At 46.3% G+C, this 22,555-nt stretch overlaps 1 long non-coding RNA gene across 1 annotated transcript in view; it reads right to left on the minus strand.

The window, feature by feature from the left end:
* The window catches only part of LOC116751339, a 140,140-nt gene that overhangs the window by 111,966 nt on the left and 5,619 nt on the right, over positions 1-22,555 (minus strand). Inside the window, exon 3 of the long non-coding RNA XR_004349233.1 lies at positions 18,808-18,902. This is a non-coding gene — a long non-coding RNA (uncharacterized LOC116751339). The remainder of the gene's footprint in view (positions 1-18,807; positions 18,903-22,555) is intronic.

The raw sequence follows: 22,555 nt of genomic DNA on the forward strand, positions 1-22,555 counted from the left end.
CGAGTCAGAAAAGTTTACATTTTTCCTTTTTCCTCCTTGAAATCATATTTACTTTTCCTCACAGAATTTTATCATATTGTAATTTTTATGCTAGAAAGTCTTTTATTAATCATCCTATCATAATTTTATGCAGGAAAAAAATATATAAATTGAAATTCTAATTTACTTTTTTATTTCTGCAACCATTAGGCTCTGAATGTTAACAATTTTTCCTTTGGATTGAAGAAATCAAAGGAAAATTGATTATCATTGCAATTATTATTTCTACACATATGATCAAGGCATTGTAGATATTTACAAATGTTGGTGTATACAGTCTTAATCAATATGAGGTTTTCACAGACATCAGTATTTTGAATGTCACTGTTTGGCACTTTAGGGTGGGGGAGGGCTGAGCCTTTCTTTGAGAAAGTGAGAGAAAAGCATCTGGAAGGAGTAGGAGAAAAGGAGAGCTGGCCTCCACAGTGGGTACGTTCTCAGAAAGATGTGCTTGAGCAAAGGACGCTTAAGTGGATTCCTTTGGAACTACCTTTGCTCACATCCCCTTGGAAAGTTCTCCCATACCCCCAGGGATACCAGGAGTCTGGGTTTGACGATCAAGTCGTAGGCAATTCATGTAAGAACAAGTTACAATTTTAGTCTTTGGGGAGTTTACATCTGGATAAAAAGTTTATATCTGAAATCAATAAGAGAAAATGATCTAAAAAATTGTTCAAACATGAAAAGATGCTCCACATCACTAATTATTAGAAAAATACAAATCAAAACTACAATGAGGTATCACCTCAGAGTGGTCAGAATGGCCATCATCAAAAAAATCTACAAGTAATAAATGCTGGAGAGGCTGTGGAGAAAAGGGAGCCCTCCTACACTGTTGGTGGGATTGTAAATTGGTACCAATCACTATGAAGAATGGTATGGAGGTTCCTTAAAAAACTAAAAATAGAGTTGCCATATGATTCAGCAATCCCACTCCTGGGCACATATCCAGAAAACAATATAATTCAGAAAGATACATGCACCCCAATGTTCATTGCAGCGCTGCTTACAATAGCCAAGACATGGGAACAACCTAAATGTCCATCAACAGAGGAATGGATAGGGCTTCCCTGGTGGCACAGTGGTTGAGAGTCCGCCTGCTGATGCAGGGGACACGGGTTCGTGCCCCAGTCTGGGAAGATCCCACATGCCGCGGAGCGGCTGGGCCCGTGAGCCATGGCCGCTGAGCCTGCACATCCGGAGCCCGTGCTCCGCAACGGGAGAGGCCACAGCAGTGAGAGGCCCGCGTACAGCAAAAAAAAAAAAAAACAGAGGAATGGATAAAGAAGAAGATGTGGTACATATATACAATGGAATATTGCTCAGCCATAAAAAAGAACAAAATAATGCCATTTGCAGCAACACAGATGGACCTAGAGAATATTAAGCTTAGTGAAATAAGTCAGAGAAAGACAAATAATACATGATATCACTTATATGTGGAATCTAAAAAAATGGTACAAATGAACCTATTTATAAAACAGAAATAGTCACAGATGTAGAAAACAAACATATGGCTGCCAGGGGAAAAGGGCAGGGGAGGGATAAATTGGGAGATTGGGATTGACATATACACACTACTATATATAAAACAGACACCTATTAGGAACCTACTGTATGGCACAGGGAACTCTACTCAATACTCTGTAATGACCTATCTGAGAAAAGAATCTAAAATAGAGTGGATATAGGATACGTATAATTGACTCACTTTGCCATACACCTGAAACTAACACAACATTATAAATCAACTATACTCCAATAACAAATTTTTTAATTAAAAAAATAAAAAATTGTTCAAGACAGGTTGTGGGAGTTTGTTACAGCAGCCATACACATCTAATACAATAGAGATCCGTTCCCCACACAGGAGAACAGGAGACTTGGGGGCTCAGAAAGAGGCCCCAAGGGTGTGGTGGTCAAGCACGGGCCACACCTGAGTGTGAATCCCGGTCCCTTCCAGCTTGGCCTGGGGGCACGGCCAGCCTGAGGACACAGGTGTGAGGCCTACTCAGCTGCTTGCCACTACTGTCCCCATATCAACCCTGTCAGCTGTGGGGCCCCAGCAGGTCTGAATAAAGGCAGGGTCCTCATGCCCCTAATCCTCACAACAACCTTGCAAGGTGTACTGTTATCCCCATTTTACAGCTGAGGAAACTGAGGCTCAGAGAAGTGGAGGATTTGTAACTGGCAACGGCTAGTCCAGCCATTATCCTGGGAGCTTTTCAAAATCTAGATTCCTCAGCCCTGCTGCAGACCCTCTGAATAAGAATCTCCAGGAATCTCCAAGTTCAAGGATCAAACCCAAGAATCTCTTCTCCAGGTTCTTCAGGGGCTAGGCTTGGGGACTACTGCACGGTATAGCCTTGAGCTGCCAGGGCAAATCCTCATTTCTGAGGCACATGAAACTGAGGCACATGAAACTTTGAAGACTTTATATGAGCAAGGAAGGCAGGGGCTAGGGCGGAGAGACGGAAGCAAAGCAAAGCAATCATTTAATTGGCTGTAGCTTAAACAGTTACCTTAATTAGGAAAATCTAGTTATTTGATTGTAGGATCGTTGTTCTTGTGTTTCATTTTCTCAGATTCAAGTAAATCTAGTTGGCTGTTGATAACTAGTTGTTCTTGGATTTTGTTTTCTTAGATTCGGGTGCACTGACTCTGGCTCAAGCTTGGGTTTGCTTATGCAGGCTACCAAGGTCGCTAAGGCCACCCCAGTCTAGTGGCCTCCTTATCAAACTACCTTAGCAATAGGCAGCTCCCAACTACTGCCACCTGCCCCGCCCCCCAACAGTGAAGTGTTGTTGTCAATCAAAGACTGGGCTGGGCAGCCGGCTCCCTCTCCACTGTATGGTTCTCAGCCTCAGCTTCACGTTAGGATCACCCTGGGGGAGAAAAAACAACAAGCCCTTCTGCCTGGGGTCCACCACGATGACAAAGGTTCTGATTCCATTGATCTGGGTGGGACAGAGCCACCGGTGGTATTTTAGAGCCACTGCCCTAAAACTGTAATATCTGTAAGCAAAGTTCATGCTGTACTTATTATAGACCAGACACTGTTCTAAGCGTTTTGTCTGTGCATATTAACTTAATCCATACAACTACATTACGAGGTAGATACACTCATAAGCTTCATTTCATAGATAAGGAAACTGAGGCACAGAGAAAGATCTGCCCAGCATCACGAAGCTAACATGCGGCAGTAGTGGGACTTGAACACAGACAGTCTGGCTCCAGCATCTATGTGAACCACTGCCTGCTTCCCTGGGAAGCGAGCCCTGCATCACTCTGCCCCATGGCCAGGTCCCAAAGGGTTCATATTTCCCCGTAACTACCCTGGTGTCGGTAAATGCCAATGGCAGCAGGCTGTCGATCTATCCGCTCGCACCTGGGCTGAAAGCCATCTCTGGTTGCAAAAGAAAAGTCAGGATGGGGAGGTGCTCTTCCCACCCACATTCTAACTGCATCCTCCCTGCCCTTCCCACAGGAGTCTGTGGCTGGGCCACCCCTAGGTGCAGTCAATCCAGCTCACTGCCACCACACAGCCCCCTCCTCTCCACTTAGAGTGTACACAGATACTGCATTTTTTCCTGGAGAAGCCACATCTCATCTGATTTAAAATATTATCTTCTTTTAAAAATAATTTTAAAGTGGGGGAGGGATGGAGTGGGAGTGTGGGGTTAGCAGATGCAAACTACCATATATAGAATGGATAACAAGGTCCTACTGTATAGCACAGGGAACTATAGTCAATATCCTGTGATAAACCATGATGGAAAAGGATATTAAAAAAAAAGAATGTTTATATATGTATAACTGAATCACTGCTGTAGAGCAAAAATTAACACAACATTGTAAATCAACTATATGTCAATAAAAAATAAATTTAAAAAGTTAAAACAATCATTTAAAAACATTATGGATAGGACTTCCCTGGTGGTGCAGTGGTTAAGAATCACCTGCCGATGCAGAGGACACGGGTTCGAGCCCTGGTCCGGGAAGATCCCATATGCTGCGGAGCAACTAAGCCCATGAGCCACAACTACTGAGCCTGTGCTCTAGAGCCCACGAGCCACAACTACTGAAGCCCGCGCACCTAGAGCCCGTGCTCTGCAACAAAGAGAAGCCACCACAGTGAGAAGCCCGTGCATCGCAACGGAGAGTAGTCCCCGCTCACCTCATCTAGAGAGAGCCCGCGCAACCCACCGAAGACCCAACACAGCCAGAAATAAATAAATAAACAAATTTATTTAGGAAAAAAAAAAAAAACATGGATAGATGGACATAATGAAATGGAGGTAGGGGCTATTTACAAAAAGAATGGCACAACAATTCCCATTTGGTAGAAATATATATGTATATACATGTTTAAAACTGGAAGGATGTACAGCAAGATGCTGACAGGAGGGTGATTTTTGTTCCGATTATCTGGGTATTCTAAATGTTTTACAATGAATTTGCATTACTTTTGAAATAAGGTAGGAAAAAATCAAAGAAAATATTTTTTTAAAGCAATGGTCTACAATAAATTAAGATGTTTGAAATTCTAACCAAAAGTATTTTTGTACCTAATCCTATATTAGTGAGGGTTGCTAAGGAACCATGTGATGCAAATTAGGAATAATCCCCACTATAGCTCAAAAGGGTAAAAACAGAGACAATCAGGTAGACAGAAGCCTACGGATTGGAGAAAGGAATCATGAAGAATGTGTCTAATCATGCTGGCTCCTTCTTTTCCAGCACACGGGGAAAAGAAAGATGGTTTGTTCCCCAAAGCACAAATACTTGAGTGTTGGAGTTACAAGAGCCCAAGACAGCCAAGAGCCTCTCCAAAGAATAGTCAGGGGCAGGAGGAAACTAATCATTATTAGTATTTATCAGATACATCTTTGTGCCAGTCACTGGGCTCAGTGTTTATTTAATTCTCAAAACACCCTCAAAAGGTGGTGCCGTTATTATCCCCATTTTACAGACAAGGAAACTGAGGCACAAAGAGTTAGGTGACTTGCCCCAGTTCACACAGCCAATAAGTGTCAGAGTTGCCCTACAAACCCAGGCAGGCTGATTCCGGATGCCACAAAATGCCACCACACCCAGAAAAGGCAGAGTGAGAGCTTTCATTCTGGTCAGAGCCGAAAATAAGGCTCAAGGGCAGCTTTCAAAGCCAAAGTAAGAGTGAGAAGCAGCGGCCTCTCTTCTTAAAGAGGAATGAGAAAGAGAGAAAGAAAATGATGAAGTATTCAGTTACAAGAGTAGAGAGAAAAGTATGAGATTTGGGGTTGGCATTGATCATATTAATTTCTGCTAGGTTTATTGCTTCTATAAATAGGGTGTTGTTTGACGCTTATGTTCTACTTAATGAAGGAGCTGCGAGGTGAGGGTGTGTCCATGTGTGTGTGAGTGTGTGCTCGTGTTCGTGCATGGATGGCGTGTGTAGGGGCACGAAGGCCCGTGAGTGTGTGCACACAGAGGTGCGGGTGCATGTGTGTGTCCGCACGGGCAAGGGTGTGTGCATGGGTGCACGTGCGAGCACCAGACCACCACTAACGCATTTTTGTTTTCCCAGCGGCAACCTGGGAACTGCCAGCAAAATTCCTCATCAGAAATAAACAGTCTCCTGGGAGCCGACCCTCCACCCCTTGCTCCTAAGTCTCCCCTGCGCCAACAGAGCCCCACAGACAGAGCACCTCAGTCCGAGTTGTTGACAAACTGACAGCCAATGGGGCTGTGGCCGGGGAGTGGCCTGGGCAGGCCGGGTGGGAGTGCCAGAGACACAGTTAGCGGCCACTCCTTTCTGGCCTGACACTCTCACCTTTCACACATTCCTCAGATTTGAAAGAAGAAAAAAGCTTGCTGAGTCCATATACTCCCTGCAAATGCACCGGCTGTCAATGGCCAGCACCGTCAGGCACAGTACCGGCAGCCCCCCGCGTGGCCCGTCCCTTGAGCACCAAGGAGGAGGTCACTTCCCCAACCCCTCCTTCTGATGGGGTGGACAATTTAACCCACGCATTCGTGGGCTGGGCTCTGCTAGCTGTGACAATGACCACAAGCTCTCAAGTGTGTCCTACAGATGGTACCATTCTTGCCCCCAAAGTGTGGAGGGGGGGTGCTTCTTGAGCCTTTCTTGAAACTAGGAAAATAGCAGAAAAGGGAGACTTGATGGAAACTTCTTAGCAGGCAGGGATCTTCCTTGCCTAATCCTATCATCGTCAGTACCCTCAGATCACACTGCAGATACTAAAAAATAGCAGCTTTGCAACCTTTCCTCGACCCAAGACGGTAAGCAGAGCCTTCCCTGGGGGCAGCTGGCACGAGACTCCACCTTCACGTGAGAATGAGAATCACTCAGAAAGCAGGTCAAAAGGAGAGGTGCCCTAAAGAGCAGCCTCTCCACAGATTTCGGGGGTGTAGGGGGAGCTGTATAGAAGTTGCACTCCTCCAGGGAGATCCTTGTCCCATCTGTAAAAGAGCTCCGGGATCATTTCCAAAGCAATGGGGCAAGGGTAAGAAACAGCAAATTGCAGGAATGGAGCCTAGTGAGCACTTAGGTTATTTTTTGAAGCATCCAGGACGTGTCAATTCCCCAAGGTGAACTTTGGAAGAAGAACAGGCCAGTGGATAGCTAATGTAAGGCATGCTAGCTAACGCAGAGGGGAGACGATGGGGGGTGGGTGCCGATTATTAGACCCGAAGGGAAGAGAGTACGGTTCACAAATGAAGGACCGTCAAAAGTGTCACTGACAACCGAAATCATTCCTTCAATCCACAGACACCTAACTGGGGTCTGCTCTGGACCAGACCTTGGGCTGCACATTTTCTGCATGCGAGCAGGTACCCAGGCAGCTCACTAGGCAAAGTGAAAAATAAGGAGGACCCTCCTTCTCCCTCTGACCGTGCCTCCCCACCCTTTGGAGAGAAGCCAGCACCCTACACCCTCCCAGGCCTCATCCACTCCTGCAGAGACCAACGAGGCCCAACTTCACTTTAGAGACAGGGGAAGAATGATCGGGTCCCCCCACAAATGAGGGGCAGAGGCAGAACTGGATCCTTAGACCCAACTCATTGGTGGTACCATATTACATGCATGGACCAACCCCAAACAGGAGACCGGAGCAGAGAATACCGCCTGGTTCCTGGTGCCCCTCAAATTGTGTGCTATAAGACAGATGCCGAACAGCACCCAGTCATAAGTGGGGCTCCATCCCAGGCTGAAACCCACACCACCTTTCATCCATAAAATGTGCATGATTCCTGGATCCCTCTATCCCTCTCCCTATCTGAATAGCTAGCACGTGTTCAGAAACCTCCAAACACTTCTTGGAGCCTGTGTACCAAGTACTGGGCCCTCAGGCATGAAGTTTTAAGTGCCTCGGGACTTCCCTTGTGGTCCAGTGGTTAAGACTCTGTGCTTCCACTGCAGGGGGCACGGGTTCGATCCCTGGTGGGGCAGCTAAGATCCCTCATGCCGCGCAGCATGGCCAAAATTAATTAATTAATTAATTAAATGCCATGCTAGCGAGGCCAGGCTTTATACTGTAGGAATGGTATAGGGGGTGGGAGGCTGTGGAAAGACCCTAAAGGACTAACATAGATCAGATTTGCATCTTAGAAGGACTAGTCTAGAGCTACATATGAATTAGAGAGAGCAGGAAGCCTGCTATCAGGTCACTGTAATAGTTCAGGAGACAGAGGACAAGGGCCAAGCTGAGGTATGGACAGGTGGCCATGGATTCCAGATGGTATTTTTATAATAAAAAATTCTCTTCTGTAGATGGATAATGATGATGATTGTACAATAATGTGAATATACTAATGTCACTGAACTGGACACTTAAAAAATGGTGAAAATGGTAAATGTATATTTTACAATTTTAAAAAAACCTTTCCCCCTCCAAGTAACACTTTTCGTTTGTCAAAGGCACAAAAGGCATAAATGCAAGGACTCCCTCCCCTAGGTCTCAAATACTATAAAGAATGAAGATGAATAATATTTATTGAGGGCTTTTCTGTGTTCAGGTATTATACTAAGTACTATACCAAGTATTAACTCATTTAACCTTCTGAACAACTCTACAAGGTAGATACTATTATTACACCCATTTTAGAGACGAGAACACTAAACACAGAGAACTTAAGTAACCACCCCACAGCTCATACGTGGCAAAGCCAGGATTTGAACCTAGGTAATCTGGCTTCAGAGCCTGCATGCTTACCCACTACACTACATTGCCTCTGTCCATTTAGATGCTAAATATCTAGATAAGAACCCAAAAAAATGTCTGCCAACCAGCTAGCCCCACTATTTGGTTATCTGGCTTTATAGAGAACAGAAATCCAGAGAGCTGACAGAAGTTTTTTTTCCATTTTCATCCAAATGTTTGGCATCACATAATATGATATGTCCACGAGTCTGAGCCACTCAGGAATTAGAACTCGATTGCCAGTAGAAACACTTTTTTAATGCAAGGTTGTCATTTCATGAATTAACGTCCTACCCAAAAATGTTTGCCTAACTTCCTAGGTCCTTGCACTCTTTGAGGATCTGACAGCGTTTTTGCTCCACTACGGGTTCGAGTAGTAGCTAATAGACGTCCTGCCCATTTCTTTGTCCTCCATCCGGTATTAGCAGAAATCACATGGGATTTTTTTTTTTTTTTTTTGCATCACAAATAACAAAAACCATGCATATTTTAACTTCATCTCTAGGATTAAAGTAAATACATAATTTTGGCAAATTACTCAGAATTACGGGCTAGCAGCATCTGGTTGGGATATTCTCAAGTAAATTATTGGCACGGTCTCTGCCACATTTTTAATTTTAACCAAAATGTTTTCAGAAACATGTGTTTTCTGTCCCGTTTGCATGTAATCAGTTTTAGAAGGCCTCGGAGTTTTAAACTGGGGTTTCAGAAATTAGCTCCAATACCTGGGCACTGCCCGCAGGCCCCAAAGAGCCCTCCTCCCTCCCAGCACCGCTCTGTCCCTGCCACCAGCTCTTCAGAGCGAGAGAGGCCCGCAGGTACTGTGTGTGCGCGTCCCTCGCCCTTCATTCTGCTCCCAAATTACATACCTCGCTTTTATGTCAAGTCCAATATAGCTTCCTTACCAGTTTTTTTTTTTCCTCCTTATTCCACATCAAGAGTACCCAATTACTTTTATAAATACTTGTTTTAAAAATATCACAGTGGTTTCCTGCTGCTTCAAATTCTCAAGGGCTACACAGGATTTTAGACTCTTATAAATCTTTCAAACAGTTCATATTTTATCAACAAAGTGTGCTTTTTTGTAAACCCTAAATATAACTCATCGAAGGCTTTTTTGTCCAATTATTTGACCTTTCCATAAAACGACAAAATTAAAGGAATTTGGGCCATTTCAAAAGTCATTTGCCATGCTGTCCTTGGGCTCATTAACCCTGCCTCGCCTACCAACAGGAGTGGTGTTTTTGGTTAAAAGAGAAAGCATGAGGGTTTCAAAACGTCCCAGCAGAGGTAAAGCAGGGTTATGTACTAGGTCTTTAAAAGAAAATTCCAGGAAGGCCTTGGCTTTTGTTAAAACTGAAAAGCTCCCTAGCTCAAGGCAGGCACTCCTTGAATGAATGACACATCACCAGGGACCCAGAAGGAGTCAGCCTGCATGGTAGAGACTGGGCTCCAGGTCCTGAGGATGCCCCAGTCTACTCAGCTACCCGAATGTATATGGGCACTTCTGTGGTTTTCCACTTGGAACTCCCTGGAGATACCCAAGGAATGGCCACTTAGGAGGCAATTCCAAGAATGATATTCAAGCCTGAGCAAGATGCAGTTCTAAGTACTACAAAAATCAAGGTGTATCCACCAACCAAATGACTGTCTGGAAGCACAGGAGTTTCAAGTCTTAATCTCCTCTGCTATGTCTGAATTTCTATCTTATGATCTGGAAACCATTGCTGGGCAGGGAGAGAATGAACAAGGGAAAGAAATGCAGTCTGGGTATATTTTAGAGCCTCAGGCCTCAAACACATAAAGAATAAACCAACTCTTTGAAGAATGACCTTGGGTTAGATCCCCTTGATTCTCCCCACCGAAAATCCAGGAAAGTGGATTTTCAGCTTAGAGTCACCACCATCTCCCCAACTTACCACCAAATCCCCCCACATTCATTCATCCAGCAAATACTTGGTGTCCAGTTCTTCTGGGAGCTGAGGAAGAACCAAAGAAGCACAAAATGGACCTAGAGATGATCATACTAAGTGAAGTAAGCCAGACAGAGAAAGATAAACATCATATGATATCGCTTATATGTGGAATCTAAAAAAAAAAAAAAAATGATGCAAATGAACTTATATACAAAACAGAGATAGACCCACAGACAGAAAACAAACATGGTCACCAAAGGGGAAAGGGAACAGGGAGGGATAAACTAGGGGCTTGGAATTAACATATACACACTACTATATATATAATAGATAACTAACAAGGACCTTCTGTAATAGCACAGGGAACTATACTCAATATTTTTAATAACCTATAAAGAAAAGGAATCTGAAAAAAAATAGATACATACGTATGTAAAACTAATTCACTTTGCTGTACACCTAAAACTAACACAACATTGTAAATCAACTATACTTCGATTAAAAACAACAAGAAGCACAAAAGGAATACCTCTCCTCAAGAATGGAATTGTGGGGTGTTCCCTGGTGGCCCAGTGGTTGGGATTCTGGGCTTTCATTGCCATGGCCTGGGTTCAATCCCTGGTCGGGGAACTGAGATTCCGCAAGCCCCACGATGTGGCCAAAAAAAAAAAAAAAATCTAATAGTGAGTGTACAAACTTAAAGCTATGTAACCCCACCAGGCACTATGTGAGCAAAGTTAAGGAGGGATCCAGACAGTCAAGGCACTCGGAATAGGTTGAAAGGCACAGCTTCTAGAGGCTGGCTACTCAGAGAAGGGTTCCAGAAAGTGAGGTCTGGGCCAAGCCAGAGAAACAAACCCTAACATACAGGAATACATACATACATATCTATAGGCATGTATATGTATATACGTGTGTATATGTATATTTACACACACACACACACAGAATGATTTCTTGTAAGGAACCAGCTCACGTGATCATGGGGGCTGACAAGTCTGAATTTTTAGGACAGACCGTAGCCTGAAAACGCAGGAGGAGCTGATACCGCAGTGTGCAGGCAGAATTCCTTCTCGGGGACACCTCAGTTGACTGGATGGGGCCCATCCACATCATCTAGGGCAATCTTCTTTACTTAAAGTAAAAGGACTGTAGATGCTAACCACATTCACAAAATACCTTCGCGGCAACACTTAGCTTTGTGTTTGATTAACCAGCTGGGACTATGACCGAGACAAGCTGACACATAAAACTAACCTCCTAGGATGCCTCCAGAGAGGGAGCAAAAAGGGAACTGCTGCTTGGGATTCAGCTCGGGGACTCTGAAATCTGTGCTGAGAGGTTTGGGGCCCGTGTCCCGGCCCCTGGAGTCGTTAAGGGTTTCCCATGATACGGGCAGCACTGCAATCTGGAGGGAGCCTGAGGATAGACCAGGAAGAACAGACCACTGAGAAATCTGCACGAGTCCACCCAAGGGAAGGACCAGATCCCAGGCTGGTGAGAGGAGAGGAGCTGAGGGGACGGAAGAACAGCTGCAAGAGGCAGGCTGCCCAGAGGGATGGCAGGGGCGGACACAATGCTGGGAGACTGAGCCGGAAAGGACTTCCCTGTCCCCATGGTTAGTAGAGGGAATCAAAAGGAGCAGCCAGCTTGGAGGGCAGGCTGGGGAGCTTGGGTCTCGATGTCTCGAGGGTACGCGCACTGAGGCCAGCGGGGACACACAGCCACACGCAGAGCAGGAGTCAAGGTCACTATAGACAGAAACCAGCGGTGCTGATGCGTGGTAACTGATGACGTCTCCAAGGGAGAGACCTAAAGGAGAACAGGTCGGAGTGTTGAGCCTTGGAGCCCAGAAACCAAGGGGACGGAACCAGAATGTCAGGCCGTCAACAGATGCCAGCCAGGCCACAGAGGGAGTGGAGAGCTGCAGTGAGGACCAGGGTGGAAGGAAAGGCCTTCAAAATGGCAGAAGCAACACAGTGACCAAGCAGCTAGGAGTGACCCCGGGAAGCAACACGGGCTGCCCTCAGGGCTTCTCCCACATGCAAGGGAACCTGAGAGAAGAGTTTATGGCCAAGGGCACAGGCCATGTGGTCGAGGAGGGGTCTGAGGCAGAGAGGAGAATTTTTCCCTGGAGTCAGCCCTTCTGGAGCCCTGAGGGGGCAAGCAGAGGACCCCCAGGAGACGATGGGTGATCTGCACTAGACTTCAGTGGAAGCCTACTTAACACCTGGACACCTAGTAGGATGGAGGTGGGGCAGGGCTACTGAAAGCGGAGGAGCAGGAAGAGGGATGAAGACAGCAGTAAATTGGGAGAAAGGTGAGGCAGGTGATCATGGGGGGGAGGCCAGGAAGACTGGAGGGAGCAGAGCCTTGTTACTTGACAGAATTAAGGAGGGTGGGGGAACAGACGCAAATGGGATGATACACACACAGCGGGATACAGGATACCCAGGCTCAAGGATGGAAGGTTAGTGTGGCGGCAGTATCAGGACATGGGCACCAACCAACACTGCTTCAGACACCTGCCTAGCACAAAAGGGGTGGTGGAAAAAGAGGTACACCTGTACCTTGAAAAAATAAAAGACTACTTTAAAAAAGGGGGTGGTGGAGGCGGGAGCCCCAGCAGATGTCAGTAGCTCACACTTCTGCCTGGTGCTTAATGCCCACCGGACACAACTCTAGGACCTCTATATACTAATGTACGTCAAGCCTCTTAATTATCACAACCCTAAGAGATGTGGTACAATAATTATCACCATTCTACAGAGAAATAGAGGAATAGAGAGGTTAAGAACTTGCCCAAGGTCACACGGCTAGCAAGTGGCAGAACTGGCATTCCAACTAGACAGTCACCTTAGATGTGAGAGGTTAAACAACTTGTCTGAAATAAAGCAAAAAGATAAATTCAGAACTCAAACACAAGCATATACCTATGGTGGCTGGTTTACCCAGGCAGAAGTACACCAGCCTGGGTCACCCTCTGAGTAACCTGATCTAGAGGCACAAGAAGAATACTCGCCAGGAGCTTGCAAGGGCCCCTCCAGTCCTCAGCCAGGCACACTGGTTCCCAGCATCCTTGCAAAGACTTGTCCTAAACTACGATGATATTTGCACAGGAGCCGGAGGTCTGGGGTCCAGTAGGCAGGGGCTGCAGCTTCAGGCATCGGCAGCCTGAAAAGCTAGGAGGTCACGTGCCAGGAAAGTCCCTCACCAGCCTCATGGTCAGATTCTGGAGTTGCCGGGTACGCTGGAAGTAGCTCAGCCAAGGGGCCCTGAAGAGATGTTTCACACCAAGGTCCCTGCCAGCTCTAGGAGCCTCTGTGTCTACAGTGAGCCAGAACACAGCAGATTTGGAATCTGGAGGTTTATGGATGATCTGCTCTGTCATTTGACCTCTTAACCTGCTGAAATCCAAACTGGTAATTAAGCCAAGTCTAAACATCCAAGACAGAGAGGATGAGGGAGAGAATCTTTACCCTAAGAACAACCCTATTGTTCTTACGTTTGTACCTTGCCTTGTACTGTAAAACCTTTCATCCTGCAGAAGGGTTACCCATTGCAAGATGAGAACCAAAATGTTGCTTTTGTGCTTGTCTACCCAGCCAGCAGCTCAAGGCTCAAGAGACAAGTATGCACGGTGCTGTCTTCTTGTTCTCAGCCAAAACCGCTTTCCTGGGGCAAAGTATTATGGTCAACCCTCTGCACCTCTCAGCCCCCTCCCCTCCATCTTCCAGGCCCTCATCCTGCTCTCTCTGCCTCCAAGCCAACTGCCCAGACTTTGTTCTACAGGCCCAGCTCCCCTTCCCATGCCACTAGGCCTCCCCTCCCCTCCCCCTCCCCCTCTTCTCCCTCTTCCCCCTCTTCCGCCTCCTCCCCGTCTTCCCCCTCCTCTCCCTCGTCCCCCTCCTCCCCCTCTTCCTCCTCCTCCCCGTCTGCCCCCTCCTCCCCCTCTTCCCCTTCCTCCCCCTCTTCTCCCTCCTCCCCCTCTTCCTCTTCCTCCCCCTCCCTCTCTTCCTCCCCCTTCCCCCCTCTTCCTCTTCATCCACCTCCTTCACCTCCTCCACCATAGCTTTTCTCAGGACTAGCAGCTGACAGGGAAAGGAGAAGAGTGAGCTCTATTCTGGCAGGAGGAGCCTGGAACAGGGCAGGAGGGAAGCAGCAGGGAGTCCCCAAAGATGAGAGAAAGGCACCAGAGCCTTCCTTGGGCCTTCTTGCTGGTAACCCAAGCTGCCTCTTCAGTGACGCCCACAGCAAGTGGCAGCCCCTGGCTGCCATGCCCACACATCACAGAATGGCAAGTTGCCCAAGATCCAGAAGTGTGTCCAGGGCCAGTGTGATGTGTGTGTTACTGGACCTCTCAAGATGATTCACAGGGCAATGGACACGTGCTTTCTATTTAAGAGACGTGTATCTATTTTTACAATCACCTTCTGTTTACAGGAAGGTAAATATACTCGTTTTCATGCACGGCCATGGAAGAAAGTTTCCTGTTAAAATAAATTTTCTAAGTGAAAAATGTGCGCCACTTTAAAGAAAAGCAGAAAATAAGTAGTAATTGCATGGGTAGAACGCAAATATGGCAAAAGCCGCAAAGGCGATAAGTAAATGACTGATGATTGGTGATTCTGACATTTACTGCATAGATATGGACCCATCCCATAGACCCACTTTGGTCCTCAGCTAATTGATAATAGGTCAGACTCACAAACCATTTTCTTTCTTTTTTTTTCTTTTAATATTTATTTATTCATTATTTATTTTTGGCTGTGTCGAGTCTTCATTGCAGCACGTGGGCTCAGTAGTTGTGGTGCACAGGCTCAGTAGTCGTGGTGCGTGGACTCAGTAGTTGTGGCGCGTGGGCTCAGTAGTTGTGGTGTGTGGGCTTAGTTGCCCCACGGCATGTGGGATCTTAGTTCCCCGACCAGGGGTGGAACCCACATCCCCTGCATTGGAAGGCGGATTCTTAACCACTGAACCACCAGGGAAGTCCCCTCACAAACCATTTTCAATTCAGTGGACAAATATTTGCCAAGAGCCTTTGCCGTGTCCAGGACCGTACGAGTCACACAGAAAAGGGAACCTCCCACAGCCACCCCTGACTTCTGGTAGCTTTCAGTTAACCCGTTGGAAAGAACAGGTCTACACTCGAGGAAACTGCTAGAGAATGGAACAGAAGTGTGTAAGAGAGGGAGGCAGACTTGAGCAGTGGGGGGGAACAAGAAAAGGGAGCCCAGGATTCACTGGGGTGACTCCAAGGTGAGGCTCCGGATGGGTCATGGAGATCTCAATCAGTTCTGAGGAGCCTGGAATGTTCCCTCTGCTCCAACCTCATCACCTGGATCCGAAGAGTCACTCCAGACCCTGGTGACCTTGTGGTAGTGAAAGTCTTCACCAGAGGACCTCACTTCTAAAGGTGTGAGGAAAGGGCAGACACCAGCAAGTCACGTCCTGGGCGGCTCTATAATCCTGACAGCCACCTCCGGAGTCCACACAGCAAGGTTCTTCTGTGGTGGCACCAAGGACCTCGGCACCCTCTAGCCAGGCTCCGCCTACTCTCTGCTTTCCTGTGTGGTTCCCTTGTCTCTCAAACTCCTGATGCTGTCTTCTCTGTGGTGCCTGGGGAGGACCATCTCCTTTCCCAGTCTGAAGCTGACCTAGGAACCCAGAGAGCTGGGTGTAGCTGAGTGGGGACAGAGGCAGACTCACAACTGCTGCGTTTCCCTCCGCCTCTTGAGAGTTGACACCTTTGGGTACCTCTTGGTGCCCTGATTACGGTGAGGCTCCATCTTAGGGAACTGCTCCCCCAGCCATATCCACAGAGTCCCAGGGTGGGTACCCATCCATGAGATCACATCCCACGGCCCTACCCCCTTGACCACGAAGCATCAGAGCAGAGATCTGAGCCAATCAGATTCTCCCCCTGGAATTAGGAACTTTTTGGAATTTGGAATTACAACAGAGAGATTCCAGCTCACTCTGGGTTGATCTCTGGATGGCAGAGATGCAAAACTCTACAGTTAGGTGAGGCCATCTTTGGCCACGTGGCCCAGAAATGCAGAGAAAGTGGATCCGCAGAGAGAAGCAGAGATGTAAGGCAAAAAGAGATAAGCCCTAACAAGCCATGCTCTCCCTCAGCCTTTGGCCAAGTGTTTTTGCTGCCACAATGCCCTCCTCTCCCTCCCTCTCTAAGATAACTGCACTGGATTCAAGGGTTCCATAATGCTTAACAGTGAAATTCATGATATGGACGGAATGTTTGTATCTCCCAAAATTCATATGTGGAAACCCTAACCCCTGGTGGAAAGGTTATTTGGAGGTGAGACCTTTGGGAGATAATTAGGATAGATGAGGTCATGAGGGTGAAGCATCCCCATGATGGGATTAACGCCCTTAAAAGAAAAGAACACAGAGCTCTCACCCTCTTTCTTTCTCTCTCCCCACCATGTGAAAACACAGCAAGAAGATGGCCATCTACAAGCCAGGAAGAGAGACCTCAGCAGAACCCAGCCAGGCTGGCACCCTGATCTCAGACTTCCCAGCCTCCAGATCTGGAAGAGAATAAATATCTGTTGTTTAAGCCACCCAGTCTATGGTATTTTGTTTACAGCAGGCCTTTGCCCTGGCCGCTGGCCTTAAATTTCTCATCTACTGCCACTTTCCCCATCACTCACTAGACCTCGGCCACACTAACCACATTTCAGTTCTTCGAACAAGTCAACCTTAGTTCCAACCTCAGGGCCTTGGTTCTTACTCTGCTTCTGGCTGGGAGTAGCCTCCCTCTGTCTTCATACGGTGGGCTTTTTCAAGTCATTCAGATTTTTATAGAAATAATCCTTATTCAGAGAAGCCTTCTCAGACCACGCTCATTGACACAGACCCTTAGACACTCTATTTTCTCATTACTTTATGTGCAGCATGAGACCAGCTACCTTGCCCATCTTATTCACCACTATATCCCACAAAGCCCAGCCCAGCACCCAGCACAGCAAAGGTGTCCATCAGATATTTGTTGAATAAATGACTGAGACACAAAGAGTCTGGCCTCCACGAGTCCAGACAGAGAGCCAGACTGTGGGTGGAAAAAGGGAAAGGGTGACACTGGCAGAGGGCACCACCATTAGCTTGGTCTGCGTTCAAAAGTTTCCCAGTCAGCAAACCAGCTCACGCAAGCCCTCCTAAGGAAACACAGTGCAGAACTCGGGAAATGTAGCCCAGGGCTGGTCAAAAGACAGTCATACTCTAAAATATGCACGACCAGATTTTGTGTACCACGTGTTTTATCTTTGACCGTACTTATGGAAAGATTATTCAAGAACATCGTGAACACACAAAAATAAATCTTTAAAAATATCATTTGGATGACACACACATACGAATGAAAGATTTTTCTCTTTTTACTATAGCATCCCATTAAGGCATTTTGAAAAAGCAAATGTGCTAAGTAACGGCACACGATAACCTGCAAATAAAAATGGACCCAGTTGCTACCTACACAGCTGACCCCAGATGAAACCCACCCCAATCTCACCATCAACCAAGGTAGAAGGAGGGGGCAGCTCGCCAACTCTGTTTCCTGTCCTCTGAGGACCTGATAGCATCCAAAGCAACAGAAGGTCACGATTCTTACTCACACTGGGATGTGGGTCAGAGAGTGGCCACAGCCACCACTGCCTGCTTTGATCACTGGGGAAAACAATGGCTATTCAGTGAGTGCCAGGTGCCAAAAGCAAGGCATTTGACACACTATCGCATGTAATCCTACAAAAACCCTATGAAGCACACATTATTATCCTTGAACTTATGTTGAGAAGACTGAGGCTGCTCAACATAAATTCAAGCCTCAACAGAGAGGCTAAGTAACCTGGCTGAGATCACACAGCTAATTGGCATCAAGGCTAAGATTTGAAGGCCACAGTGCCTAGATCCCTACCTACCCAAGAGCTGTCCCTCCCCTCCACACTCCATAGATTAGCTCTCCTTACCCTTCTTCATCTCCACCATCAGTAACTGACGTCAAGGGCCCAACACCTTCCTCTTTTCTGTCCCTCCTAAACACCCAGCACCGGCCAGCCTGCAGTGAACTTCACGAGGTTGATGATGATGGACCCAGACTTCTTGCAGAGCATCCCCTTCTGGTCCGCCTCTCCCTCTCTCTCCTTCTGCCTTATCCCCCGAGGGCTCTTTTCTCATCAATTATCAGCCCTCTTGCTTTAGTTTTGTATGCCTAATTTATCTTGTTACCCACTTCTTTTTGTTTGTTACCTAGCCAAAAAACAAGAAGAGTGGGCTTCCCTGGTGGCACAGTGGTTAAGAATCCGCCTGCCAATGCAGGGGATACGGGTTCGAACCCTGGTCTGGGAAGATCCCACATGCCATGGAGCAACTAAGCCATGTGCCACAACTACTGAAGCCTGTGCACCTAGAGTCCACAACAAGAGAAGCCGCCACAATGAGAAGCCCGCGCACCACAACGAAGAGTAGCCCCCATTCACTGCCACTAGAGAGAGCCCGCGCACAGCAACGAAGACCCAACGCAGCCAAAAATAAATAAATAAATTTAAAAAATAAAAATAAAAAACTTAAAAAAAAAAAACAAGAAGAGTCTAAAAAACATTCTTTGGCTTCCTTTTAGATTGTAATCTTACCTTAGTTCCTGTGCATTTCTTTCTTCTGAGGACTTTCTTTTACTTTTCTCTCTTTTACTTCTTCCTACTTCTTCTGCCTCTCAAGGTTTTAAGGTCTTAAGGAGAAAAAACAAATATATATATATTTCTGTGTGTGTGTATATATATATATATATATATATATATATATACACACACATACATGGGCACTGGATTCCTCTGGCCATCAGGCTAAGTTCACTTTGTTCATCATCAAAATGAAAGTGTTTTGTAACATGATCTATAATACTTATTATTCACTGGTGGGGATGGCGAAGTGGGTTCTGACTTCAGAACAATAATAAAATACAAAGATCTGGCAATCTGTATACCTAAGTTCAAATCTGGACTTGACCCTTCCAGCTGTATGTGCCTTGGACAAGAATCTCTGAGCTTGAGGTTTTCATCTGTAAAATGGGAATAATAATTCTACTCCTTCCCAAGGCTGTAGAGAGGTTTAAATAAGCCGTGTATATGAAAGCACTTTCAACCTAGAAATAATTTCAGCAAAAAGCAGGGCCTTGGCCGAACGACGAAATGCCACAAGAAAGGGGAGGTTGCTGTTGAATTGTGCATTGGATATCGCACCTGGGTGGCCCACTAACTCTTTACATCCACGACCTTTCCCCCAAACGGGGTTTCCTCTCTGGAAGTCCCACTTCTGCTAATGGAACCAGGAGGCATTTCATCATTCAATAACCACACACACACTTAATCTGCTGTGAGTCAGGGACTGCAGTGGGTGCTAGGGATTTGACATTGAACTTGCCGAACAATGTCCCCTCCGTCAGGGCCCTTATAATGCATTTTGGATGGGAAAAACAGTAAGACAACAAACAATGAAAATAAATAAACAAGATAATAACTGATCAAGGCCCCTGATTTGCAGGGACAGCCTGCATGAAGGCCCTAAGGCAGGAAAGAGGTTGGCTTATTTGTAGTATAGAAAAAAGATGCTGGAAGGGAATGAGTGAGGGGGTGGTTCCCCTGAGGTCTGCAAAATCACCAGGGCCAGATCTTACAGGGCCTTCCGGTCCGTGGTCAGGAGTGTGGATTGGATTCTAAGGAGGCCTCTGGAGTCAAGCGATGGAGTGATAGCATTGGGTTGAGGGTTTATTTTTGTTGGTTGCTTGGTTTGGTTGTTTTTTGTTTTTTTTTTTTATCAGTCTGGCCACAGTGCAGAGAATTAGGATTGGAGAGAGTGTTGGTGAGCGAAAGTGGAAGCAAGAGAGCAGATTGTCAGCTCCACGGTAGGACAAGACAGAGATGACTGAGGCTTGGATGGTGGAGATGGAGAGACGCGAACAGAATCGACAGGTATTTTGGAGTCAGAAACAACACAAAGTGGTGATGAGTTACATACAGAGGTGTGAAGGGAAGGAGAAAATGGCTCATTTTCATATCAAAGAGGACTCCTGGGGTTTTTTTTTTTTTTTTTTTTTTTTTTGCTAGAGCAACCAGAAAAGCAGTGATAGTAATGATTGAGATGGGGGCGGGAGATGGAAGAGAAGTGGAAGAGCACGGGGCAGGTGATGGGGGAACTGGTAAAAGAGAGGTAAAAGAGAGGCTTAGGGACTTCCCTGGCAGTCCAGTGGTTAAGAGTCTGTCCTTGCAATGCAGGGGGCATGGATTCGATCCCTGGTTCGGTATCCCTGGTTGGAGAACATGTAAGATCTCATATGCCACACGGTGCGGCCAAAAAAAAAAAAAAGAGAGAGAGAAAGGCTTAAACTTCCATCATTTTCCCCACCTACCCCTCAAGTGCAAAAGCTGGTTATCTTGCCAGTTTGTCCCCCACAAGCTCGTAAAAATCGCCTCTACCTTCGCATCTCCAATTTGCCACGTGACTTCTCAATGTGTTTCCCCCCTGGAGGTCTCCTCCTCCAAACCATCTCTGCACCCTCACTAGCCCCACAACCTCAGGACTTTCTGGAATGGGGAGTAACGCACTTATCTTTATTGTTTAAGACTTCTGCATTGGGTTTTCTGTTACTTGCAGATGAAGACAGACACACCAGGCCCTCGGGATCAAATCCCAGTCAACGTTCAGCCAAGAGTCCTCTCCTCCAAAACACCATCCTTCCCTGCCACACCAGACCACCCAGGTCTCCATCCTGCCTGCTCTCACTCACTCCTCTGGGCCTCTGTGCATGTTGGTCCAGCTGCCTGGGATGCTTTTTCTCCCTGTTTCCACCTTCTAAATGCCTCCTAACCATTCTCTTAACCATTCTTCAGTTCCTGTTTTTTAAGCGAACGTAAAAACTAAAAATTTTTCATCTTTGACACCTTTTATGAGGTGTCAACCATTGAGGGGTCAGTGGTTGAGGGCAACCATTCTCTTAGTTCCCATAGTACCCTGCCCTCATCTCCATCATAATGCCAACCACACAGTGCTGTAAAAATTATTATTTCCTCCTCTCTAAATTTGTACTGCTGTAAGGGCAGTGCCTGGGTTTATCTCTTCCTTGCTGTCCAGTATGCAACACGGGGTCTAACACACAGACACACACAAGAGTTGACTGAATGACTAAATGTCAGAGTGGGTTAGTGCTATAGACCGAACATTTGTGTCCTCCCCAAATTCATATGTTGAAAGCCTAACCCCCAGTGTGATGGTATTTGGAGGTGGGGTCTTTGGGAAGTAAGTAGGGTTAGATAGGTTATGAGGGTCAGACCCTCATGATGGGATTAATATCTTTATAAAAAGAGGAGGAGATATGAGATGGATCTCTCTCTCTCTCTGTCTCTTTCTCTCTCTCAATATCTCTCTCTCCCCCCTCTCCCTCTCTTTATGCATAATTCAGGGAAGCAGGCTTCCACTAAGAACCAAATCACGCTGGCATCCTGATCTCAGGCTTCCAGCCTCCAGAACTAAGAAAAAGAAATATTTGTGGGAATTCCCCGGTGGTCCAATGGTTAGGACTCTGCACTTTCACTGCCAAGGACAAGGGTTCAATCCCTGGTCAGGGAACTAAGACCTCGCAAGCCGCGCAGTGCAGCCAAGAAAAAGAGAAAGAAAGAAATGTTTGTTATTTAAGCTACCCAGTCGATGCTACTCTGTGATAGCAGCCCCAGCAGACTAAGACAAGTAGGTTCTAAAGTCTTCAAACAAAGTAAAAATCTTGAATGGTCAAAATTAATCTTAAAAATCCTGCCTACCACACATAAAACACAGTATCCATGTCTTTATTACACATAATTCTTATCCCCACTGAATTTTGAGAAGTACTGAGTTCCACTAAAGGGGAGAATAAACAGAGAGGTTATATGACAATATCTCTCATTCAAAGCACCCCACTGTAAAACAGTCATCAATCCTTAACAGGGAGTTTTTTTGGCCGTGGCTCACGGGCCCAGCCGCTCCGCGGCACGTGGGATCCTCCCGGACCGGGGCACGAACCCGTGTCCCCTGCATCGGCAGGCGGACTCTGAACCACTGCGCCACCAGGGAAGCCCCTTAACAGGGAGTTTTAAGGAAGATGGGGTGGAGGAACGGCTTCTTCACTGGCTCCTTCTACACTGGCTCCTGCTTGCCTGAAGGAGTTTACTTGATTTTTGTTTTAATGTTCTCGTCTGTAACCTCAGCTCCCAGTACAGCAGGAAAAAACTGTCATCATCATTTGGTCCAATGAAGCCTTTCTATTTTTCTGAGTAATTTACAGAAATAATAATAAAGGGACAGCTTTTAAATTTTTATTACAAAATTGAATCATTTAAACATAGCAGGGAC

The sequence above is a fragment of the Phocoena sinus genome, chromosome 3 (genome assembly GCF_008692025.1).
Source record: "Phocoena sinus isolate mPhoSin1 chromosome 3, mPhoSin1.pri, whole genome shotgun sequence".
In the NCBI taxonomy this organism is placed as follows: domain Eukaryota; kingdom Metazoa; phylum Chordata; class Mammalia; order Artiodactyla; family Phocoenidae; genus Phocoena; species Phocoena sinus.